Source organism: Ranitomeya variabilis, chromosome 1 (genome assembly GCF_051348905.1).
Source record: "Ranitomeya variabilis isolate aRanVar5 chromosome 1, aRanVar5.hap1, whole genome shotgun sequence".
Classification (NCBI taxonomy): domain Eukaryota; kingdom Metazoa; phylum Chordata; class Amphibia; order Anura; family Dendrobatidae; genus Ranitomeya; species Ranitomeya variabilis.
The window spans coordinates 1087490794-1087512397 of NC_135232.1; the positions used below are offsets into that span (position 1 = coordinate 1087490794).

The 21604-nt window shown below is 47.8% G+C and overlaps 1 protein-coding gene and 1 long non-coding RNA gene across 6 annotated transcripts in view; one reads left to right on the forward strand and one right to left on the reverse strand.

Annotated features, from left to right (window-relative positions):
• The window catches only part of KCNIP4 (potassium voltage-gated channel interacting protein 4), a 1385815-nt gene that overhangs the window by 963267 nt on the left and 400944 nt on the right, over nucleotides 1–21604 (forward strand). The window contains exon 1 of one of the 5 annotated variants that reach the window (XM_077279985.1): nucleotides 17921–18414. The exons of the other annotated variants lie outside the window; for them this stretch is intronic. The gene's annotated coding sequence lies outside the window, so the exon portion shown is untranslated. Of the gene's footprint in view, nucleotides 1–17920; nucleotides 18415–21604 lie in introns of those variants that run through there. 5 annotated transcript variants of the gene reach the window in all.
• Nucleotides 1–21604, reverse strand: part of LOC143793217 (uncharacterized) — a 137757-nt gene that overhangs the window by 115141 nt on the left and 1012 nt on the right. The window lies entirely within an intron of this gene.

A 21604-nucleotide genomic window follows, 5' to 3' on the forward strand; every position in this document is an offset into this window, starting at 1 on the left:
ATGCCGGTGGGCTTAGCTCACCTTCGAATTTGGGGGTGACAGGTTCCCTTTAATGTCAACTATTACTTCACGTGGTGTTCCACAACAGGAGGGACTATTCTAGCCTGTATAAAAACAGAAGCAAGAAATTCAGCAGCCATTTTGAAGTGAATCTGGATAGTCAGGAGATGTCACAGCTGATAGCTTAGCCATACAGATTAAAAAAATCCATAAAACATTGAACAAACTGTACAGGTAAGCAGGGAAGATTAGTCTGTGAGGAACAGGTTGTTGGATACCACTGATTACTATCCGTTTAGCCATATATGTTGAGCTTACATTGATATTACTAAGGGGGTGAGTTTGCATTAAAAAGCTTGAATAGGTTGTTATAAAGTCCTAGGTTATATCAGTGTGTGATACACATCTTTTCAGGACAATTGGAGGCTTTGCAGTACTTTGAATTTGTGTTGAATCAATTTGCCGGACACCAAATTTGGTGAAAAAAGTAAAAGTTATACAAACCACTTTATATTCCCCAAAATGGACTCATCCTACGAAACAACAGTCCCTCATATTGCAATGTCGACAGAAAAATAAAAAGTTATGACTCTTGGAATGGATTAATGGAAAATTGAGAAAAAATAGCTTGTTCATTAGGACTCAAAATAAGGTGATCACTTTGGAGTTAAATCTTTCCACATCTCATTGCCAAATCCTGCAGTAGCAGGTTCCATATAACTGTGAGGTTCCGACCTCTAACCATCAAACTTTCTTTGTGAAGTTCCCCTTCGTCCACTGTTAGGACTAGCTGAAGCCTGTAAAACCTACGCACTATCTGTGTCCTTAGGATTCTAGCAATCAAATTAGTGATTAGATCATTTGATGATAAGTTAAAGCCCCCTGTGATGATTAAAAAAAAATAAAAAGCAAAAAAAAAAAAGTTTTAAAAAATGATGTGTCTGCCATTGTGCTGAACACATATGGAAGCGAATGACCAAAAAAATCCGCATTTTGGCGAATGCAGATTTTTGTAATATTCAAGTAGAATTCAATTCCAAATACATTTGTTCAACTCTATAGTTGACACTTTCCCACAGATTGATCTCTCTTGTCTGAAACCATTTAATTCCAGCTTTGCTCTTCTTAAAAGAGATTATCCACTATTAATAAAAAAAAATTAAACCGGGTCTATGGCAGTGCTAGAATTAAAACATTATTAAAATGGAATGATAGGGTTAATTATGCAGCGCAAGTGTTCAAAGAAGAGGAGGAGAATGATATACAGGAATGTGGTTTGTCAATGAGTTTCGAAGGTCCAGACATCTTCATCAGGTCAAACCTCAGTATCCGGCAATGTGGTTTATTTGTTGACACTTTTCAAAGTTCCAAACTACTTCATTAGAACATTCCGCAGACTGTGGTTTGTCCTTAAAAATAAGTTTGGAACTTCAAAACACGTCGACAAGTTAACCACACTCTTGGTTTTGGTTACTGTTCTCTTCTATGTTTGAACACCGGCAGCGCAGAATTAACCCTATCATTCCATTTCAGCTCATATCTTAGCCGTGAGTCTGCGACAGCCTTGAGCTTTACAGTGGTTGTCGGTACACAACCATACCAGGTAAAGTACCATTGCCTTTGGTCTCCCCATTGTCACTCGGATAAAACCCTGTTGTCCAGTTTTTAAACTCCAGGATCAAAACATACTCAACTACTGGAGCCAAGAAAAAACAATCTACTGGCTTTTTATCTTACCTGACGTGGGATGTGACCATTGCAATGGTCACTTGACCCTGACAGCCCCTCTCCTGAAGAGAAGGTTAAGGACTAGTGATGAGCGAATATACTCATTACTCGAGATTTCTCGAGCATGCTCGGGTGTCCTTCGAGTATTTTTTAGTGCTCGGAGATTTAGTTTTTCTTGTCGCAGCTGAACGATTTACATCTGTTAGCCAGCATAAGTATATGTGGGGATTCCCTAGCAATCAGGCAACCCCCACATGTACTTATGCTGGCTAACAGATGTAAATCGTTCAGCTGCGACAAGAAAAACTAAATCTCCGAGCACTAAAAAATGCTCGGAGGACACCCGAGCGTGCTCAGGAAATCTCGAGTAACGAGTATATTCGCTCATCACTATTAAGGACACCGGCAGCAGTACGTCAGAATAGTTGGGGTCCGGTAGGTAAGTATATATTGTGGTTATTTAAGAAAAAAAAAATCATCACAATGAATATAGGACAACACCAATCTTGATTGCCCACCACCTGATTGTTACAGCATTGGATAAAGCCGGTTAATGATTATATTGGATAGATGTGATCTCTAAGATCACAATTGGACTCACAGCCGTCACGTGATTGGCAGAAAAGCCCCGGTCGAATATCTTGTATCTATTTTTTATTTCAGAATCATGGATATTATCAGACTCTCTAGTGAATATTTGGATCTCTAATTATCATTTTTTTTTGCCTGGAGTTTTCCTTTAAGCGAAAGTGCTGAAGAAATATAACTACTCATTTGGTAGATAGGATGAATGTAATATCACCGAGATAACAAAATGAGGAATAAAGTACAGATATAGTGTCGCTTAAACTGAATTTGACTTAGATATGTAGAAAAAATGAAATGACAAACATTATCCAATTAACTGAAATCCCTTTGGGTTATAAGAAAGCAAACATGGGGCTAATTAAGAAAACACTAAACTACAATATGCTAATTTGGGAACAAAGCCGTATTTGTGTCTCTCGGCAATGCAGAGCAGCGTCGTAGGGAGATGATATAATTAACACTATGGATTCAAGTGCCAACATAAAAAAGACAAGATAAAAACTCCCTCATAGATTGTAAAAAATGACACCACTTACTGAGTCGATATTTGTTATGGAAATTTTCACACAATGGAAATCTATTTATTCGACCGATTACATTCATGCTACTCTCAAAAGATTCATATTCATCAAAAATACTAACGTTGCGAAATGTACGATGAAGGAATGATGGTCAAACTAGATTGAATTGGTTTGTCGCAAAGCAAAATGTTGGCTAATTTCGCAAACCTTTTGTAACTCCCTTTAACTATTTTAAAAATAAAAAATATGCATACGATTTCCAGAGAACACTGCTTTAAGGCACCTGTAAGCAGCTTTTTGCTATGTAACCTGACAGCAGCATGCTATAGGGGCTCAGACCCTCATTCCAGTGATGTGTCACTTAATTTACTAGGTGCAGCAGATGTGACAGAATCACAGTTTTCTCTGCTGCAGATCTAGCAGAGCTCAGAATACTGAGCTGTGTATATCTCCACCCATACCTCTGATTGACAGCTATCTGTGTATGCTGTTTATTGACAGAGAGCTGCTAATCGGTGGGGTGTAGCTGGACCACCAAGCACGAGGCAGCTAGTCAGATAGTGATAATCTCCCGCTGATTAAACACTAAGTTTAAGGAAACACACAGCCTAGTAAGTGACACATCACTGAAATCATGGTCTCAGCTCCTACCCCATGGTGTTCTAAGAACACACATCACTGGAATCAGGGTCTCCAAGCCTACCCCATGCTGCTCTAAGAACACATAGCAAACACCTGCTGACAGATTATCTTTAAAAATCAATGCACCATGAATTAAAGAAAAAAAGAATTTTGTTTATTTTTTGCTCGAAATCAGTTCTACCCACAAAAAACAAACTCCTCACTAACTGAAACTCTGTAACTCCCATTTTGCTGACTACCTGATCCTTACTGGTCTCTACTACATGCTGGTCTCATATAAACACAATTGAAATAAAAGCATTATGGCTCTCAGAAGAAAAGGAGGAAGAAATGAAAATGCAAAAACAAACATTGGCTGCTTCTTTAGAGACGTTGTCCACCTTCTTATACCACAGGCTTGGCCCTGATAAAATAACAAAGTTTATACTCACCTCCCATGCTGCCACTGTTCCTGCGGCGTCGGCACTCACTGTTCCCGGAGCGACAGTGTGGTTGTGTCACGTGAGGCCATCACCCAATCAGCGCTGACATCACTGGCCCCGCCTTCAGACAAATCGAACATCAAGTGTAAGTCCGGCCTGCACTTCTCTCTCACGTACTCTTGATGTTTGACTTGTGAGACGGTCGGAGACAGTGAAGTTGCTCAGGAAAAATGAAGGTTGCTCTGTGATTGGTTGCTTTGTGGAACAAGGCGTTTTTTATTTTCTATAGTTTTGTTGAATTAATCCCAATCTATTCGGATATAGTAACTGTGATAAGAACATCGAAAATGTTGAACAGGTTGTCCAACCCAAAATCCAAATTATTTTTTTAAGCTACTGTGTGCTGTACTATAATATACAACACTCCTATACATTTTGTATCTACTGTTTGTTCCTTCTGAATTTCACTTCATTCCCTGCACCCACTTTGTTTACTTGCGGCTCAAACAAACTTGACAACTCCCTGTGCTTTATTAAAGGGAATCTGTCACCCCCAAAATCGGAGGTGAGCTAAGCCCACCGGCATCAGGGGCTTATCTACAGCATTCTTCAATGCTGTAGATAAGCCCCCGATGTATCCTGAAAGATGAGAAAAATAAGTTAGATTATACTCACCTGGGGGGGCGGTCCGATCCGATGGGCATCGCGGTCCGATCCGGGGCCTCCCATCTTCATCAGATGACGTCCTCTTCTGGTCTTCACGCTGCGGCTCCGATGCAGGCGTACTTTGTCTGTCCTGTTGAGGGCAGAGCAAAGTACTGCAGTGTGCAGGCGCCGGCCTCTCTGTCCTTTCCGGCACTCCAGCAATGGAAATAACAGAGCAGTGTTCTGATCTGTGAAAAGCAGAACACGCACTGCTCTCCACAGCAATCCACAGTGGTGATAGAGCGTCACATGTTCCCACATCACATCCACAGTGGTGATAGAGCGTCACATGTCCCCACATCACATCCACAGTGGTGATATAGCTTCACATGTCCCCACATCACATCCACAGTGGTGATAGAGCGTCACATGTCACCCCATCACATCCACACTGGTGATAGAGCTTCACATGTCTCCACATCACATCCACAGTGGTGACAGAGCTTCACATGTCTCCACATCACATCCACAGTGGTGACAGAGCATCACATGTACCCACATCACATCCACAGTGGTGATAGAGCTTCACATGTCCTCACATCACATCCACAGTGGTGATAGAGCGTCACATGTCACCCCATCACATCCACACTGGTGATAGAGCTTCACATGTCTCCACATCACATCCACAGTGGTGACAGAGCTTCACATGTCTCCACATCACATCCACAGTGGTGACAGAGCATCACATGTACCCACATCACATCCACAGTGGTGATATAGCTTCACATGTCCCCACATCACATCCACAGTGGTGATAGAGCGTCACATGTCACCCCATCACATCCACACTGGTGATAGAGCTTCACATGTCTCCACATCACATCCACAGTGGTGACAGAGCTTCACATGTCTCCACATCACATCCACAGTGGTGACAGAGCATCACATGTACCCACATCACATCCACACTGGTGATAGAGCTTCACATGTCTCCACATCACATCCACAGTGGTGACAGAGCTTCACATGTCTCCACATCACATCCACAGTGGTGACAGAGCATCACATGTCTCCACATCACATCCACAGTGGTGACAGAGCATCACATGTCCTCACATCACATCCACAGTGGTGATAGAGCTTCACATGTCCTCACATCACATCCACAGTGGTGATAGAGCGTCACATGTCCTCACATCACATCCACAGTGGTGATAGAGTGTCACACGTCTCCACAGCACATCCACAGTGGTGATAGAGCGTCACATGTCACCCCATCACATCCACACTGGTGATAGAGCTTCACATGTCTCCACATCACATCCACAGTGGTGACAGAGCTTCACATGTCTCCACATCACATCCACAGTGGTGACAGAGCATCACATGTACCCACATCACATCCACAGTGGTGATAGAGCTTCACATGTCCTCACATCACATCCACAGTGGTGATAGAGCGTCACATGTCACCCCATCACATCCACACTGGTGATAGAGCTTCACATGTCTCCACATCACATCCACAGTGGTGACAGAGCTTCACATGTCTCCACATCACATCCACAGTGGTGACAGAGCATCACATGTACCCACATCACATCCACAGTGGTGATATAGCTTCACATGTCCCCACATCACATCCACAGTGGTGATAGAGCGTCACATGTCACCCCATCACATCCACACTGGTGATAGAGCTTCACATGTCTCCACATCACATCCACAGTGGTGACAGAGCTTCACATGTCTCCACATCACATCCACAGTGGTGACAGAGCATCACATGTACCCACATCACATCCACACTGGTGATAGAGCTTCACATGTCTCCACATCACATCCACAGTGGTGACAGAGCTTCACATGTCTCCACATCACATCCACAGTGGTGACAGAGCATCACATGTCTCCACATCACATCCACAGTGGTGACAGAGCATCACATGTACCCACATCACATCCACAGTGGTGATAGAGCTTCACATGTCCTCACATCACATCCACAGTGGTGATAGAGCTTCACATGTCCTCACATCACATCCACAGTGGTGATAGAGCGTCACATGTCCTCACATCACATCCACAGTGGTGATAGAGTGTCACACGTCTCCACAGCACATGCACAGTGGTGATAGAGCTTCACATGTCCTCACATCACATCCACAGTGGTGATAGAGCGTCACACGTCTCCACATCACATCCACAGTGGTGATAGAGCATCACATGTCCCCACATCACATCCACAGTGGTGATAGAGCTTCACATGTCCCCACATCACATCCACAGTGGTGATAGAGCTTCACATGTCTCCACATCACATCCACAGTGGTGATAGAGCGTCACATGTCACCCCATCACATCCACACTGGTGATAGAGCTTCACATGTCTCCACATCACATCCACAGTGGTGACAGAGCATCACATGTCTCCACATCACATCCACAGTGGTGACAGAGCATCACATGTACCCACATCACATCCACAGTGGTGATAGAGCTTCACATGTCCTCACATCACATCCACAGTGGTGATAGAGCTTCACATGTCCTTACATCACATCCACAGTGGTGATAGAGCTTCACATGTCCTCACATCACATCCACAGTGGTGATAGAGCGTCACACGTCTCCACATCACATCCACAGTGGTGATAGAGCATCACATGTCCCCACATCACATCCACAGTGGTGATAGAGCTTCACATGTCTCCACATCACATCCACAGTGGTGATAGAGCGTCACATGTCTCCACATCACATCCACAGTGGTGATAGATCTTCACATGTCACCACATCACATCCACAGTGGTGACAGAGCTTCACATGTCTCCACATCACATCCACAGTGGTGATAGAGCGTCACATGTCTCCACATCACATCCACAGTGGTGATAGAGCTTCACATGTCCCCACATCACATCCACAGTGGTGATAGAGCTTCACATGTCTCCACATCACATTCACAGTGGTGATAGAGCTTCACATGTCTAAATATCACATCCACAGTGGTGATAGAGCTTCACATGTCCCCCACATCACATCCACAGTGATGATAGAGCTTCACGTCTCCACATCACATCCACAGTGGTGATAGAGCGTCACATGTCTCCACATCACATCCACAGTGGCGATAGAGGGTCACATGTCCCCACATCACATCCACAGTGGTGATAGAGCGTCACATGTCCCCACATCACATCCACAGTGGTGATAGAGCTTCACATGTCCCCACATCACATCCACAGTGGTGATAGAGCGTCACATGTCTCCACATCACATCCACAGTGGTGATAGAGAGTCACATGTCTCCACATCACATCCACAGTGGTGATAGAGTGTCACATGTCCCCACATCACATCCACAGTGGTGATAGAGCGTCACATGTCCCCACATCACATCCACAGTGGTGATAGAGCGTCACATGTTCCCACATCACATCCACAGTGGTGATAGAGCGTCACATGTTCCCACATCACATCCACAGTGGTGATAGAGCGTCACATGTCCCCACATCCCATCCACAGTGGTGATAGAGCGTCACATGTCCCCACATCACATCCACAGTGGTGATAGAGCTTCACATGTCCCCACATCACATCCACAGTGGTGACAGAGCATCACATGCCTCCACATCACATCCACAGTGGTGACAGAGCATCACATGTACCCACATCACATCCACAGTGGTGATAGAGCTTCACATGTCCTCACATCACATCCACAGTGGTGATAGAGCTTCACATGTCCTCACATCACATCCACAGTGGTGATAGAGCTTCACATGTCCTTACATCACATCCACAGTGGTGATAGAGCTTCACATGTCCTCACATCACATCCACAGTGGTGATAGAGCGTCACACGTCTCCACATCACATCCACAGTGGTGATAGAGCATCACATGTCCCCACATCACATCCACAGTGGTGATAGAGCTTCACATGTCTCCACATCACATCCACAGTGGTGATAGAGCGTCACATGTCTCCACATCACATCCACAGTGGTGATAGATCTTCACATGTCACCACATCACATCCACAGTGGTGACAGAGCTTCACATGTCTCCACATCACATCCACAGTGGTGATAGAGCATCACATGTCTCCACATCACATCCACAGTAGTGATAGAGCTTCACATGTCCCCACATCACATCCACAGTGGTGATAGAGCTTCACATGTCTCCACATCACATTCACAGTGGTGATAGAGCTTCACATGTCTAAATATCACATCCACAGTGGTGATAGAGCTTCACATGTCCCCCACATCACATCCACAGTGGTGATAGAGCTTCACGTCTCCACATCACATCCACAGTGGTGATAGAGCGTCACATGTCTCCACATCACATCCACAGTGGTGATAGAGTGTCACATGTCCCCACATCACATCCACAGTGGTGATAGAGCGTCACATGTCCCCACATCACATCCACAGTGGTGATAGAGCTTCACATGTCCCCACATCACATCCACAGTGGTGATAGAGCGTCACATGTCTCCACATCACATCCACAGTGGTGATAGAGCATCACATGTCTCCACATCACATCCACAGTGGTGATAGAGTGTCACATGTCCCCACATCACATCCACAGTGGTGATAGAGCGTCACATGTCCCCACATCACATCCACAGTGGTGATAGAGCTTCACATGTCCCCACATCACATCCACAGTGGTGATAGAGCGTCACATGTCTCCACATCACATCCACAGTGGTGATAGAGCTTCACATGTTTCCACATCACATCCACAGTGGTGATAGAGCGTCACATGTCCCCACATCTCATCCACAGTGGTGATAGAGGATCACATGTCTCCACATCACATCCACAGTGGTGACAGAGCGTCACATGTCCCCACATCACATCCACAGCGGTGATAGAGCTTCCCATGTTTCCACATCACATCCACAGTGGTGATAGAGCTTCACATGTCTCCACATCACATCCACAGTGGTGATAGAGCGTCACATGTCTCCACATCACATCCACAGTGGTGATAGAGCGTCACATGTCTCCACATCACATCCACAGTGGTGATAGAGTGTCACATGTCCCCACATCACATCCACTGTGGTGATAGAGCGTCACATGTCCCCACATCACATCCACAGTGGTGATAGAGCTTCACATGTCCCCACATCACATCCACAGTGGTGATAGAGCGTCACATGTCTCCACATCACATCCACAGTGGTGATAGAGCTTCACATGTTTCCACATCACATCCACAGTGGTGATAGAGCATCACATGTCCCCACATCTCATCCACAGTGGTGATAGAGGATCACATGTCTCCACATCACATCCACAATGGTGACAGAGCGTCACATGTCCCCACATCACATCCACAGCGGTGATAGAGCTTCCCATGTTTCCACATCACATCCACAGTGGTGATAGAGCTTCCCATGTCTCCACATCACATCCACAGTGGTGATAGAGCGTCACATGTCTCCACATCACATCCACAGTGGTGATAGAGCTTCACATGTCCCCACATCACATCCACAGTGGGATAGAGCTTCACATGTCTCCACATCACATCCACAGTGGTGATAGAGCTTCACGTCTCCACATCACATCCACAGTGGTGATAGTGTCACATGTCCCCACATCACATCCACGGTGGTGATAGAGCTTCACATGTCCCCACATCACATCCACAGTGGTGATAGAGCGTCACATGTCCCCACATCACATCCACAGTGGTGATAGAGCGTCACATGTCCCCCACATCACATCCACAGTGGTGATAGAGCTCCACATGTCCTCACATCACATCCACAGTGGTGATAGAGCGTCACATGTCTCCACAACACATCCAGAGTGGCGATAGAACTTCACGTCTCCACATCACATCCGCAGTGGTGATAGAGCTTCACATGTCCCCACATCACATCCACAGTGGTGATAGAGCGTCACATGTCTCCACTTCACATCCGCAGTGCTGATAGAGCATCACATGTCCCCACATCACATCCACAGTGGTGATAGGGCTTCACATGTCTCCACATCACATCCACAGTGGTGATAGAGCGTCATATGTCTCCACATCACATCCGCAGTGGTGATAGAGCTCCACATGTCCTCACATCACATCCACAGTGGTGATAGAGCTTCACATGTCTCCACATCACATCCACAGTGGTGATAGAGCGTCACATGTCTCCACATCACATCCACAGTGGTGATAGAGCGTCACATATCTCCACATCACATCCGCAGTGGTGATAGAGCATCACATGTCTCCACATCACATCCACAGTGGTGATAGAGCGTCACATGTCTCCACATCACATCCACAGTGGTGATAGAGTGTCACATGTCCCCACATCACATCCACAGTGGTGATAGAATGTCACATGTCCCAATATCACATCCACAGTGGTGATAGAGCTTCACATGTCCCCACATCACATCCACAGTGGTGATAGAGCGTCACATGTCCCCACATCACATCCACAGTGGTGATAGAGCTCCACATGTCTCCACATCACATCCACAGTGGTGACAGAGCTTCACATGTCCCCACATCACATCCACAGTGGTGATAGAACGTCACATGTCTCCACATCACATCCACAGTGGTGATAGAACTTCACATGTCCCCACATCACATCCACAGTGGTGATAGAGCTTCACATGTCTCCACATCACATCGACAGCGGTGATAGAGCTTCACATGTTTCCACATCACATCCACAGTGGTGATAGAGCGTCACATGTCCTCACATCACATCCACAGTGGTGATAGAGCGTCACATGTCCCCCACATCACATCCACCGTGGTGATAGAGCGTCACATGTCTCCACATCACATTCACAGTGGTGATAGAGCTTCACATGTCTAAATATCACATCCACAGTGGTGATAGAGCTTCACATGTCCCCCACATCACATCCACAGTGATGATAGAGCTTCACGTCTCCACATCACATCCACAGTGGTGATAGAGCGTCACATGTCTCCACATGACATCCACAGTGGCGATAGAGTGTCACATGTCCCCACATCACATCCACAGTGGTGATAGAGCGTCACATGTCCCCACATCACATCCACAGTGGTGATAGAGCTTCACATGTCCCCACATCACATCCACAGTGGTGACAGAACTTCACGTGTCCTCACATCACATCCACAGTGGTGATAGAGCGTCACATGTCCTCACATCACATCCACAGTGGTGATAGAGCGTCACATGTCCCCCACATCACATCCACCGTGGTGATAGAGCGTCACATGTCTCCAGATCACATCCACAGTGGTGATAGAGCGTCACATGTCTCCACATCACATCCACAGTGGTGATAGATCTTCACATGTCACCACATCACATCCACAGTGGTGACAGAGCTTCACATGTCTCCACATCACATCCACAGTGGTGATAGAGCGTCACATGTCTCCACATCACATCCACAGTGGTGATAGAGCTTCACATGTCCCCACATCACATCCACAGTGGTGATAGAGCTTCACATGTCTCCACATCACATTCACAGTGGTGATAGAGCTTCACATGTCTAAATATCACATCCACAGTGGTGATAGAGCTTCACATGTCCCCCACATCACATCCACAGTGATGATAGAGCTTCACGTCTCCACATCACATCCACAGTGGTGATAGAGCGTCACATGTCTCCACATGACATCCACAGTGGCGATAGAGTGTCACATGTCCCCACATCACATCCACAGTGGTGATAGAGCGTCACATGTCCCCACATCACATCCACAGTGGTGATAGAGCTTCACATGTCCCCACATCACATCCACAGTGGTGATAGAGCGTCACATGTCTCCACATCACATCCACAGTGGTGATAGAGAGTCACATGTCTCCACATCACATCCACAGTGGTGATAGAGTGTCACATGTCCCCACATCACATCCACAGTGGTGATAGAGCGTCACATGTCCCCACATCACATCCACAGTGGTGATAGAGCGCCACATGTTCCCACATCACATCCACAGTGGTGATAGAGCGTCACATGTCCCCACATCCCATCCACAGTGGTGATAGAGCGTCACATGTCCCCACATCACATCCACAGTGGTGATAGAGCTTCACATGTCCCCACATCACATCCACAGTGGTGATAGAGCGTCACATGTCACCCCATCACATCCACACTGGTGATAGAGCTTCACATGTCTCCACATCACATCCACAGTGGTGACAGAGCATCACATGTCTCCACATCACATCCACAGTGGTGACAGAGCATCACATGTACCCACATCACATCCACAGTGGTGATAGAGCTTCACATGTCCTCACATCACATCCACAGTGGTGATAGAGCTTCACATGTCCTCACATCACATCCACAGTGGTGATAGAGCTTCACATGTCCTTACATCACATCCACAGTGGTGATAGAGCTTCACATGTCCTCACATCACATCCACAGTGGTGATAGAGTGTCACACGTCTCCACAGCACATCCACAGTGGTGATAGAGCTTCACATGTCCTCACATCACATCCACAGTGGTGATAGAGCGTCACACGTCTCCACATCACATCCACAGTGGTGATAGAGCATCACATGTCCCCACATCACATCCACAGTGGTGATAGAACTTCACATGTCTCCACATCACATCCACAGTGGTGATAGAGCGTCACATGTCTCCACATCACATCCACAGTGGTGATAGATCTTCACATGTCACCACATCACATCCACAGTGGTGACAGAGCTTCACATGTCTCCACATCACATCCACAGTGGTGATAGAGCATCACATGTCTCCACATCACATCCACAGTAGTGACAGAGCTTCACATGTCCCCACATCACATCCACAGTGGTGATAGAGCTTCACATGTCTCCACATCACATTCACAGTGGTGATAGAGCTTCACATGTCTAAATATCACATCCACAGTGGTGATAGAGCTTCACATGTCCCCCACATCACATCCACAGTGGTGATAGAGCTTCACGTCTCCACATCACATCCACAGTGGTGATAGAGCGTCACATGTCTCCACATCACATCCACAGTGGTGATAGAGTGTCACATGTCCCCACATCACATCCACAGTGGTGATAGAGCGTCACATGTCCCCACATCACATCCACAGTGGTGATAGAGCTTCACATGTCCCCACATCACATCCACAGTGGTGATAGAGCGTCACATGTCTCCACATCACATCCACAGTGGTGATAGAGCATCACATGTCTCCACATCACATCCACAGTGGTGATAGAGTGTCACATGTCCCCACATCACATCCACAGTGGTGATAGAGCGTCACATGTCCCCACATCACATCCACAGTGGTGATAGAGCTTCACATGTCCCCACATCACATCCACAGTGGTGATAGAGCGTCACATGTCTCCACATCACATCCACAGTGGTGATAGAGCTTCACATGTTTCCACATGACATCCACAGTGGTGATAGAGCGTCACATGTCCCCACATCTCATCCACAGTGGTGATAGAGGATCACATGTCTCCACATCACATCCACAGTGGTGACAGAGCGTCACATGTCCCCACATCACATCCACAGCGGTGATAGAGCTTCCCATGTTTCCACATCACATCCACAGTGGTGATAGAGCTTCACATGTCTCCACATCACATCCACAGTGGTGATAGAGCGTCACATGTTTCCACATCACATCCACAGTGGTGATAGAGCGTCACATGTCTCCACATCACATCCACAGTGGTGATAGAGTGTCACATGTCCCCACATCACATCCACTGTGGTGATAGAGCGTCACATGTCCCCACATCACATCCACAGTGGTGATAGAGCTTCACATGTCCCCACATCACATCCACAGTGGTGATAGAGCGTCACATGTCTCCACATCACATCCACAGTGGTGATAGAGCTTCACATGTTTCCACATCACATCCACAGTGGTGATAGAGCATCACATGTCCCCACATCTCATCCACAGTGGTGATAGAGGATCACATGTCTCCACATCACATCCACAGTGGTGACAGAGCGTCACATGTCCCCACATCACATCCACAGCGGTGATAGAGCTTCCCATGTTTCCACATCACATCCACAGTGGTGATAGAGCTTCACATGTCTCCACATCACATCCACAGTGGTGATAGAGCGTCACATGTCTCCACATCACATCCACAGTGGTGATAGAGCTTCACATGTCCCCACATCACATCCACAGTGGGATAGAGCTTCACATGTCTCCACATCACATCCACAGTGGTGATAGAGCTTCACGTCTCCACATCACATCCACAGTGGTGATAGTGTCACATGTCCCCACATCACATCCACGGTGGTGATAGAGCTTCACATGTCCCCACATCACATCCACAGTGGTGATAGAGCGTCACATGTCCCCACATCACATCCACAGTGGTGATAGAGCGTCACATGTCCCCCACATCACATCCACAGTGGTGATAGAGCTCCACATGTCCTCACATCACATCCACAGTGGTGATAGAGCGTCACATGTCTCCACAACACATCCAGAGTGGCGATAGAGCTTTACATGTCCCCACATCACATCCACAGTGGTGATAGAGCGTCACATGTCTCCACTTCACATCCGCAGTGCTGATAGAGCATCACATGTCCCCACATCACATCCACAGTGGTGATAGGGCTTCACATGTCTCCACATCACATCCACAGTGGTGATAGAGCGTCATATGTCTCCACATCACATCCGCAGTGGTGATAGAGCTCCACATGTCCTCACATCACATCCACAGTGGTGATAGAGCTTCACATGTCTCCACATCACATCCACAGTGGTGATAGAGCGTCACATGTCTCCACATCACATCCACAGTGGTGATAGAGCGTCACATGTCCCAATATCACATCCACAGTGGTGATAGAGCTTCACATGTCCCCACATCACATCCACAGTGGTGATAGAGCGGCACATGTCCCCACATCACATCCACAGTGGTGATAGAGCTCCACATGTCTCCACATCACATCCACAGTGGTGATAGAACGTCACATGTCTCCACATCACATCCACAGTGGTGATAGAACGTCACATGTCTCCACATCACATCCACAGTGGTGATAGAGCTTCACATGTTTCCACATCACATCCACAGTGGTGATAGAACTTCACATGTCCCCACATCACATCCACAGTGGTGATAGAGCTTCACATGTCTCCACATCACATCCACAGTGGTGATAGAGTGTCACATGTCTCCACATCACATCCACAGCGGTGATAGAGTTTCACATGTTTCCACATCACATACACAGTGGTGATAGAGCATCACATGTCTCCACATCACATCCACAGTGGTGATAGAGCGTCACATGTCTCCACATCACATCCACAGTGGTGATAGAGTGTCACATGTCCCCACATCACATCCACAGTGGTGATAGAATGTCACATGTCCCAATATCACATCCACAGTGGTGATAGAGCTTCACATGTCCCCACATCACATCCACAGTGGTGATAGAGCGTCACATGTCCCCACATCACATCCACAGTGGTGATAGAGCTCCACATGTCTCCACATCACATCCACAGTGGTGATAGAACGTCACATGTCTCCACATCACATCCACAGTGGTGATAGAACGTCACATGTCTCCACATCACATCCACAGTGGTGATAGAGCTTCACATGTTTCCACATCACATCCACAGTGGTGATAGAACTTCACATGTCCCCACATCACATCCACAGTGGTGATAGAGCTTCACATGTCTCCACATCACATCCACAGTGGTGATAGAGTGTCACATGTCTCCACATCACATCCACAGCGGTGATAGAGTTTCACATGTTTCCACATCACATCCACAGTGGTGATAGAGTGTCACATGTCCCAATATCACATCCACAGTGGTGATAGAACTTCACATGTCCCCACATCACATCCACAGTGGTGATAGAGCGTCACATGTCCTCACATCACATCCACAGTGGTGATAGAGCGTCACATGTCCCCACATCACATCCACAGTGGTGATAGAGCTTCACATGTCTCCACATCACATCCACAGTGGTGATAGAGCTTCACGTCTCCACATCACATCCACAGTGGTGATAGAGCATCACATGTCCCCACATCTCATCCACAGTGGTGATAGAGCTTCACATGTCTCCACATCACATCCACAGTGGTGATAGAGGATCACATGTCTCCACATCACATCCACAGTGGTGACAGAGCGTCACATGTCCCCACATCACATCCACAGCGGTGATAGAGTTTCACATGTCCTCACATCACATCCACAGTGGTGATAGAGCGTCACATGTCTCCACATCACATCCACAGTGGTGATAGAGCTTCACGTCTCCACATCACATCCACAGTGGTGATAGAGCGTCACATGTCTCCACATCACATCCACAGTGGTGATAGAGCGTCACATGTCTCCACATCACATACACAGTGGTGATAGAGCTTCACATGTCCTCACATCACATCCACAGTGGTGATAGAGCGTCACATGTCTCCACATCACATCCACAGTGGTGATAGAGCTTCACGTCTCCACATCACATCCACAGTGGTGATAGAGCTTCACATGTCTCCACATCACATCCACAGTGGTGATAGAACTTCACATGTCTCCACATCACATCCACAGTGGTGATAGAGCTTCACATGTCCCCACATCACATCCACAGTGGTGATAGAGCTTCACATGTCTCCACATCACATCCACAGTGGTGATAGAGCTTCACATGTCTCCACATCACATCCACAGTGGTGATAGAGCGTCACATGTCCCCACATCACATCCACCGTGGTGATAGAGCGTCACATGTCCCCACATCACATCCACAGTGGTGATAGAGCTTCACATGTCCCCACATCACATCCACAGTGGTGATAGAGCAGGAACACTGTGTGAGGAGAGGCGGGGTCTGTCATTTGCAGAAGGAAGGGCCCCTGCATCTCCTGTTCCTCTTGGCCCCGCGGCTGGCAGGAGCTCTGCAGGGGAGGTCACCGAGCAGCACATCGTGTGGAAGCCCCTGTGCTCCTCCTGCTGGGGTCTCTGTGGAGTCGGGGCTGCCCTGCCCTCTATCAGCCTCCATACATACTGCTGGGGAGGGGAGACTTTTTGGACTCCTGTCATGATCAGTGAGTGAATGGCCAGTGTGGGGTAATTAGTGAAGACATTAGCCATGGCCACTATAGAGGGGGAGACTGGAGAGGGGCCCCTCGTACAGCGCTGCAGTATACTTGTGCCTCACCCCGTCAGCCAATCACAGACTCTGCCTTATGTGCGCTCCTGTGATTGCTGACACTTGATGATGGACGGGTGTCTGCCTTGCCATGTATTCACACCAGGCCTTAGTGGACAGGTTCATGGTGGACGCTCATTTTGTGGCCGTCCCTGTAGCCTCAGTAATTACCTCATGTCTTCTCTGACAGAAAACATCATTATGTCCAGCAGGCGGCGCCATCATCACAGATTGCTGCTTGCGAGACTGGACTTGTGAGAACTCTGCAGCAGTATGGGGCGCAGGAAGGTGCCAGGGTCCGAGTACACAGGCTCCCGAGTACACAGGCTCCCGAGTACACAGGCTCCCGAGTACACAGGCTCCCCACCTCCATGATAGCAGTGCCCCTGTCCCATAGCTGCTTTCTATAGGCCGTGTCCCGTCCTCTCCGGCCATCACTAGACTGGTAGTCGGGACAGAGGGAGAGGGAGGACGGACATGGCAGCCGTGTGCAGAGCCAGTGACAGGAAGATGCTCTGCTCTCACCCTGCTCTGCTGTGTCCCCAATACCCTGCTGACCACTGATGGCTGCTGAACTGGGGGCGGGCAGGTGTGTGAAGACCCCGACTGCTTCTGAAGACCGACTACAGCAAAGGTATTACCATCTGCCTGTATACAGTATATAGCGTGTGTAACTGTATGTAGAGTTTATAATAGTATGCTATATAGTGTACATGACTGTGTATGGTTTACAGAATGCGTACATAGTGTATTACACAGGCTACAGTGTGGATGTACATGCGTGCATGAGGCTATTGTGTGTGCGCGCGCGTCTGGTCAGGCCTGGGTTGATGAGCCGTCCTACATGGCATATTTAGGCTATGTGCACACGTTGCGGATTGTATGCGTTTTTGCCATGTTTTTTCTCTGCGAAAACGCATACACAACCCATTGAATTCAATGGGATTCCGCAATGCTGTGCTAATGCATATTTTTCTGCAGCGGAATCGCATCGCGGAAAAATACGCAGCATGCTCATTCTTTGTGCATAATCGCGGCGATTCCGCACACATAGGAATGCATTGATCCTCTTACTTCCCGCATGGGGCTATGTCCACCATGCGTAAAGTAAGCGGATCATGTTCAGATGGTACCCAGGGTGGAGGAGAAGAGACTCTCCTCCAGGCCCTAAAAAAAAAAATTAAAATAAAAAATAGTTATATACTCACCTTCTGGCGGTCCCGGATCCAGCCCAGGCCTTTGCGATGCTCCCGGCAGCTCCCGTTCCCAGCAAAGCATTGCGACAATGACCTGTGATGACGTAGCGGTCTTGCGTGATGCTGCGTCATCTGGGGTCATTGTCATGACTCACGAGGCTTCGCTGGGAACGGGAGCTGCCGGGAGCATCGCGAGGATCGGGAAGGCTCTGGAAGGTGAGAATATGACGATTTTTTATTTTTTTATTACTTTTAACATTATATTGTTTTACTATTGATGCTGAATAGGCAGCATCAATAGTAAAAAGTTGGTCACACTTGTCAAACACTATGCTCGACAAGTGTGACCAACCTGTCAATCAGTTTTCCAAGCGATGCTACAGATCGCCTGGAAAACGCTAGCATTCTGCAAGCTAAAAACGCTTGAAAAACGCTAGTGTTTAGCGGGAATATGCATGCCAATTCCTCATGCGTTTTACCCACGGCAGGGAGTTGCCTAATTGCTGCAAAAATTTCCGCGGCAATTCCGCAATGTGTGCACATAGCCTTATAGTGCGCCGCTCCTGTAGCCAGACCACCCTGTGAAATAATGCTTTGCATCTCACATGATTTACCATGCATTCAGGCCATTGTGGGCCCAGGCAGCAGCTTCGGACCCCTTAAGAGTGGGCACTAGTGATGAGCGAACGTGCTCGTATATTTTCCAAGTATCGGACATGCTCGTATATTATGTCCGAGTCCCCAGGTGTAGAACAGCCTCAGCACATGTGGGGTTTGCCTAGTGATCTCCACTTGTCCAGGCTGCAAATCCTGCAGCTATTTATTATCTATCACAGGTAACGTACGGCCATGTTCCCAGGCTTTGGCTATGGGCGCACAACAACATTTTAAAAGTGTGCATTCCCAATTAGTTTTTCAAACAGAAGACACTTTAGGAAATGCCAGCAGTTTTTTTTTCATGAAGTGTCATTGCAGATTTCTTTTACATCTTTGTTGCTGTTTTTTTTTTCATCGTAATGAATAAACTAGTCAGTAGCGTCTAAACAGAATCCACCTGAAGAATGGTCAGGCCACGTCTTTTAACCGCTCGGCGGCTTTGAAATCCTGAAGCTAAAAGAAGCTGAAGATGTGCACAGCAAGTTGTGTAAGATCGCAGCGCATATGTTCATTCGTTTTAGCATTTATTTAGCACTTTTTCAGATTATGAAGCATATTTGCCTGAAAAAGATGTGTGCACGTGCCATCTCAGTGACTGCTATACCAAGTGACTGTATGCCTCTGCTATATCGCAGCCCAGGATTGAGGTCACACAAGCGACATGACGCCACAAGGAAGATGCAAAAAATCCAAATGATTCTATTTGCATCTTGCTTGATATAATCCTGGCACTTTGCTTGCTGCAATGTAGCAATGGCATAGAAAGATCAATGGTCGTGTGTCTCAGCCAAAGTCACTGTGTACCCCCGGTCTAATGCCACAGGTGGGATGTCACACGTGTGAGTGCTGAACATGCACAGTACAAATGATGGGCAGGATGAGGGTCTGTTCCCCCAACAGTGGGCTCCGCTATCACATGCTGCTCTCAGCCCTGGTGTGTAGCCCCCCGGTGTAATGTCACAGGTGTGATGTCACATGTGTGAGTGCTGAACATGCACAGTACAGTGATGGGGCAGGATGAGGGTCTGTTCCCCCAACAGTGGGCTCCGCTATCACATGCTGCTCTCAGCCCTGGTGTGTAGCCCCCCGGTGTAATGTCACAGGTGTGATGTCACATGTGTGAGTGCTGAACATGCACAGTACAGTGATGGGGCAGGATGAGGGTCTGCTCCCCCAACAGTGGGCTCCGCTATCACATGCTGCTCTCAGCCCTGGTGTGTAGCCCCCCGGTGTAATGTCACAGGTGTGATGTCACATGTGTGAGTGCTGAACATGCACAGTACAGTGATGGGGCAGGATGAGGGTCTGTTCCCCCAACAGTGGGCTCCGCTGTCACATACTGCTCTCAGCCCTGGTGTGTAGCCCCCCGGTCTAATGCCACAGGTGGGATGTCACATGTGTGAGTGCTGATCATGCACAGTACAGTGATGGGGCAGGATGAGGGTCTGTTCCCCCAACAGTGGGCTCCGCTGTGACATACTGCTCTCAGCCCTGGTGTGTAGCCCCCCGGTGTGATGTCACAGGTGTGATGTCACATGTGTGAGTGCTGAACATGCACAGTACAGTGATGGGGCAGGATGAGGGTCTGTGCCCCCAACAGTGGGCTCCGCTGTCACATACTGCTCTCAGCCCTGGTGTGTAGCCCCCCGGTCTAATGCCACAGGTGGGATGTCACATGTGTGAGTGCTGAACATGCACAGTACAGTGATTGGGCAGGATGAGGGTCTGTGCCCCCAACAGTGGGCTCCGCTGTCACATACTGCTCTCAGCCCTGTTGTGTAGCCCCCCGGTGTAATGTCACAGGTGTGATGTCACATGTGTGAGTGCTGAACATGCACAGTACAGTGATTGGGCAGGATGAGGGTCTGTGCCCCCAACAGTGGGCTCCGCTGTCACATACTGCTCTCAGCCCTGGTGTGTAGCCCCCCGGTGTGATGCCACAGGTGGGATGTCACATGTGTGAGTGCTGAT